Here is a 6,000-nt window from a genome sequence, read left to right as displayed (position 1 = left end):
TCTGAAAATGGCTTAACTATCTTAAGTGATCAGTTAAACTCTTGATTGGTTTGGCTAAGTTGATTCAAAACTAATAACATAAAACTAAACGACAAAATAAATTTTTACAAGGTTCACCACCACAAAGGTGGCTAATCATTAGTACCAAGTCTAGAGGAAATCACTAAGTATCAAGAATCAATTTACACAATGTTATTACAACTTTCTCTCAAAATAGAAAGTAAAATTATACAATTTGCTAAATTGATACATTCTTAGCTTTTCAACTATTGAGTATCCCACGCATTCTTCACTTTGAACTCCCTTCAAGTATTTCTGAACTCTCTTTAGATTCAATTAACAATCTCCTCCAATATCAGAATTTCAAACTCCATTGATGAATGACTAAGCTCTTCTTTTTCAACCTGAAAAACAGAGCAACAATACACAGAAAACAAACAAGAGAATATCGAGTAGAAAAAGATAAGAGTCAATATTTGCATTAGGGTTGTATAAAGGAAAGCAGCTAACTGGCTCTCTAACAAACTAACAGCTGAGCAAATTAACAGGCTTAATATCCCAAAGTTTAACAACTAACAGTATAACTAATTAGATGGAAAAAAAAACACGTGTTGAAACTATTCAATTACAAAATGAGATAGACACGACAAACACAAAACCAGACACAACTACATGAATAATCTTTCCAAACTAAATTTCTCAAAACATGGTTCTTACATGCTCTCTTTCCTGTGGCCTAACACGGTCTATCGTAACGCTCCTAAGTGGGATGCCCTGGGCTCCGTGAACAAAGCGGGACTTGGGATCTCCTCGGGCCCCAAAGACTACATCCGGATCATGCACCCTCGGAGGAGGAATTTCAAGACGCTCGTAGGCTTGGCGAGCTCTCTTCTGCTTGTGGGTGGCCTTAGGTCTTTCTTCCCCCACATGGGTTGGGTGGACAGGTGGCACTCCTTCTGGTTGTACATATGGCACACCAGCTAGCTGTATAGGTGGTACTTTGACTTGGGGGTCCACCTGCAATCCTTAGGCTACCAAGGTGGCCCTCATGGTATTGACCACCTCTTATAAGGTGATGATGTTACTTGTTTGTGCCTCCATCTTTCTCTGTTGGGAGGTAACTTGGTTCCTGAGAACTACCACTTCAGGTGGCTGTTCGGGCTGAGTTAAACGTGAAGAGTCGCTATCTTCACCATCTCTGTGTACCCATCGTTATCCGCCAACTCCAGAATGCCTACAAGAGGTAGGGTTGGGAATGGGTTGGATTGGCTGGTGTTGACCGCGTTTTTGGCCAACGACGTGTAGACGTCAAAAATGAAAAAAACCTTCAAGAGAAATAAACGACACAGACGATTTTTATAGTGGTTCAGCCCCAATGTGTTGGTAATAGCCTAATCCACTTAAATTTGTGATTATAGATCTACACTCAAGATCAGATGAACCTGAGTCAACTGAATTTCTTCAGTGCAGATTACAAGAATACAAGAATTCTCTCAAATACAAGTACTCTCTCTCTAGAAAATTAGAAGTCGAATCAAAAGTCCCCATTATGATGCCATAAGGCTTGTATTTATAGGCTCAGGATCGTACAGATGATATCCCCCATAATCAGGATATTTTGTTATTCTCATTATATTTAATTTACAATAATATTCAAAATATAACAATATACTATATTCGTGGGATAAACTGAGAGATTCGCGCACAAGCCAAGATCGATTCTTGTTGAAGCCGTTTCTGGGATCTCTTGCATAGCCCTGCTTTGTCTAGTCGATCCATATCACATTCAGGCTGGTCGGCCAAACCTTCACTGGGCAGACACGCACCCAACTAGGGAGAAATGCACTTGGCTGGGCAGACATGCACTTGGCTGGTCGGACATGGTCATGACCGGTCGGCCAAGGTCATGCCTGGGCAGACAAACATGTGACTAGTCGGACAAGGTCATGCCTGGGCAGACAAACATGTGACTGGCCACTCAAAATTCTTCACTTGTTTATCGGGTCACTCCTAAGCTAGACCACCCCACCATTCCTTGCCATTTGTCATTTCTATTGCCACATCATCGTCTTCAAATTTTGGGGATAACATTTGCCCCCCAAGTTTATTATACGATTTTCTCGTATGATAAACTTTTCTTATAGCAAAATGCTTTTGAGGTCATCCAAAAGCTTCCATTCGACCGATAACTTTCACGTAAACCCACGATTGAACTTGTCTTTTGATTTCTTCAAATTCTATTTTTTGATCTTGTCGTAGTATCCCATGAGTAAGAAAACATGTTTGTGCCCCATGCCCTTGAGATTTTTTGTCCTTTTGGACCTTATAGCCAGTTGGTCATTATTTTTTCTAACCACTCGGACAATGGGTACGCCCCAAGCTGCTCAAACGCAAAAGATTTAGTCTTGAATTTTTATGCCCACCGATCGGTCACCTTGATGCCCCTCAGACACCTTGATGCTCCTCGGACATGCACTCGGACACCTCGGCGCTGGCTGGTCAGATGCCTCAGCATCCGCTCGGATGCCCAAGTCCTAGCTCCTCGAATGCGTGCGGCAGTTCCTTGAAGGTGCACCCCAGCCACTCGGACGAATGCTGCTCGGACACAGCCACATCCGATCGGATGCAGCTTCAGACACCAGCCCTCAGACACGCGCCATTCAGACACCAGCCTTCGGACACCAACCTTCGGATGCAGCCCCCCAGCCGATCGGACGTACGCGGGGAAGCAAACCAGCTACTCAGATGCAGCCCTCAGACGCGCGCGGGGGCCTACTTCGGCACACTCGGCATCTGCTTGGGCATATGGCATAGCCATTTAAGCCTATGCCTAAAACTTTCCTTACCAAAAACCATCAAAGAACCTTGTTCGAATCTCCCAAAAATGTTTTGAGAGATTGATTTCTCTCAATCAATCTTGGGAAAAATTGACTTCTCTTCTCAAAGAAAATTTTTCACTGTGTAGTAAATATTTTTACTTTGCATTCATTTGCTCGTGTTTGTTTGATTCACTACAGAGACTCATCGATGTTATTCATGCTAAACAACAGAGTTTCCTACTCGATCGGTCATACATGCTTAGCCGACCAGGGAAGTTGTATCTGCTCTCCCAACCAGGAAAACTTTGCACCTGATCAGCTAAACCTTGTACCCGGCTAGTAGTTTGCTCTTTATTATTGTGAAGACAATTGTTGCTTAGCAGCATTGATATTTCTCTCTTACAGCTGAGTTGTTGGCATTTATACTTTACTTTTCTTTGTTAATTTAAAACATTCCAAGTCTTTTTTAGACTTAAAAATTTATAAGTTTTTTGTGAATAGTAAAGTCACTCTGGTGTATGCCTTATATCTTCGCATGAGTACTTAGTTTTCTAACTTAGAAATTCTAGAAATTTCATAAGTCCATATTAAGTATACTTTCTCACACTCTTATTGCTCTAATATTTTATGAGCATAATGTTTATTGTCACACGAATATCTGCTTCTAACTTGAAATTTTAAAAAATTCCAAGTTACTTAAGCTTTGTCAAACAAGTTAGCTTACTGGCCTTTTTGGACTTCGAAAATTTACAAGTCAGCCTAAAAACATATATATTAACTCGTGCTCTTATTGCCTGTGTTAAATTATATACTAGTATACCCCATGTGCCCCCCAGGTGATCGAGGGTTGAAAGATCCTTAGTCACTTGCTACTTGACCGAATCTGTTCAAGCAGTTAATTACTCGTGAAACACATAGAATATATGGAAAATATTCGAACAGTTGAACACTGCTTGAACGTATCGACCAGTTGAACACTGTCCAATTTTATCGACCAGTTGAACACTGCTCGAATAACTAACAAACATGCATATTTGTAGCAAGAATCGACCACGCTGCGCGTAGTCTCTTTTATTACTCGTAAATTAAAAAGGACAAAACATGTCTAATAACGAGTCTTAAACAACCAAAATTGTTCAAAAATAAAATGATTGGTTAGCAAATAACCAGCTCATAAACCAAACTTAAATAACAAGTCAAACAACTCGAAATCAAGCTACCACTCTAAAAGAGGTATTTAGAAATAATATATCCTTCGATGCTCGCCACTCCAGTGGTTTATGATCCTAGCACTCCTGCTCAGCATACCTCTCCCTTGCTTCGTTGCTTTCCTCAGCCAAGTGTGGACCTCCACATATAGTGTCTAAGGTAAAGTCCACAGGTCCGGGCTGCAAGGGTGGAAATCTTTGTCGTCTGAAACCAGGATTGCTGCTGCCTCCTTCTCCTTGGGGTGTCTCTGCCTGGTACTTCCTCAACTTTCCCGACCGGAGAAGAAATTCTATCTCGTCCTTGAGGTGATTGCATTCATTCGTGTCGTGACCATAATCTCCATGGAAACGACAAAACTTATTCATGTCTCTCTTCCTCATCTCTTTCCTGGTGGGTGGAGGTTTCTTGTAGGGAACCTCTTCATGACTAGCAAGATATATTTCCGCTCGGCTAGCCGAGAGAGTGGTGTAGTTAGTGAACTGAGGCTCATACTTGGTTGGCTTTTCATTTGAACTCAACTTTACTATCTTTTCCTCATGGTGGTCAGACCCGTTATTTCCACGTTTCTTTCCACCATCCTTAGGAGAGTTCGTTGATCCGCCCAGATTGTTTATGCCATTCTCCTCTTTCTCGATTGCATCATCCAATTTCATATACTTGTCTGCTCGGTCAAGAAATTGTTGAAGTGTTGAAATTGGATTTCTATGTATACTATCTCACAAAGGGCTCCAATAAGTTATCCCAGCAAATATGGCAACCATCTTCCCCTCGTCTCCTACAGCAGTTGCTCTATTGGCTTCTCTCATGAATCTCTATATATAATTCTTTAGAGACTCATCATTTCCTTGTTTGATATCTGCCAAGTGGTTTGCATAAACTGGTGGAGTCTGGGCAGTGTTGAATTGTCTACAAAACTCCTTCCTGAATGCTTCCCAAGAGGTAATGGAGTTTGGCTTAAACTTCCAATACCATTCCTGGGCAGTATCCGATAATGTAGTCGGGAAAACTCTACACCGATAATCGTCACATACTCCTAGGAATTCCATCTGGTCCTCAAACTTCCCAATATGTCTGATGGGATCTGCCTTTTCTGTATATACTGGCAGAATCGGTGCTTTATATTTTGCTGGTGGCTGGGTTGCTCTAATCCAAGCACAAAATGGGCTGCCACTCCAGTGGTCTATCACATCTATCCCGGAAGGTCGTTTTGACAAACCTTACACTGCAGCTGCTAGTACATCCAGCTGGGCTTGGATGGCTGGTGCAACTGATGAAGTTCCAAGATCTTGATCGCCTGGTCGGGCATTACCATCTGGTGCGCTATCGTCAAGTATTTCTACTTGACTGGCAGGGTGGTCAAGATTTTTCCCTTCGACCGGGACGATCCTCCTCTTGTTGGTGACAACGTCCCTCAGATCCTTCCGGGAAGCATGCTCTCTTGCCCAATTGAACACCGTACTTTTTGATTTTTCAGAGGGCTTACTGTGCGAGACTTGCGCTCTCCCACTACGCTACTGGCCGGGGTGCAGTGGAGGCCTTTCGGTACGCCCCGGGCAGTCTTTTCCTCCTTGTTGGTCATTGCCCTCCTTTTCCTTTGACTGGTCGGTGTGATGACTATCAGTCTCATCACGACCATGCCCATCTTTGAATTGTGAAGTCCTCTTATCTCGAGGAGTCTTGGTCTGATCCTGCCTGGGTGGAGTCTTTTTACTGCCCGATCGGTGACTCCATATTCTAGAAGTCTCTGATCGGTGGCTCCTGGAGGGGGTTCTAGAGTGCTCCCTTTGCATCGAGGCAGTTCTAGATCGGTCCCCATCATCTTCCCGACCAGGGGGGTTACTCCTGCTTGTGCCCGGTCCTCGAGAATCGGCTCTGTCAGTGGTCCTCCGACCAACATTATTATTTCTTGCTCCCTGGGTGGCTGCTTGTGTTGTGGCTTAAGCATTGGCTTGAGCCAATTGGGTAGCTGCTT

Source organism: Humulus lupulus, chromosome 2 (genome assembly GCF_963169125.1).
Source record: "Humulus lupulus chromosome 2, drHumLupu1.1, whole genome shotgun sequence".
NCBI lineage: Eukaryota > Viridiplantae > Streptophyta > Magnoliopsida > Rosales > Cannabaceae > Humulus > Humulus lupulus.
The sequence above is the reverse complement of the archived record's forward strand: the minus strand, read 5'-3'. Positions refer to the sequence as shown.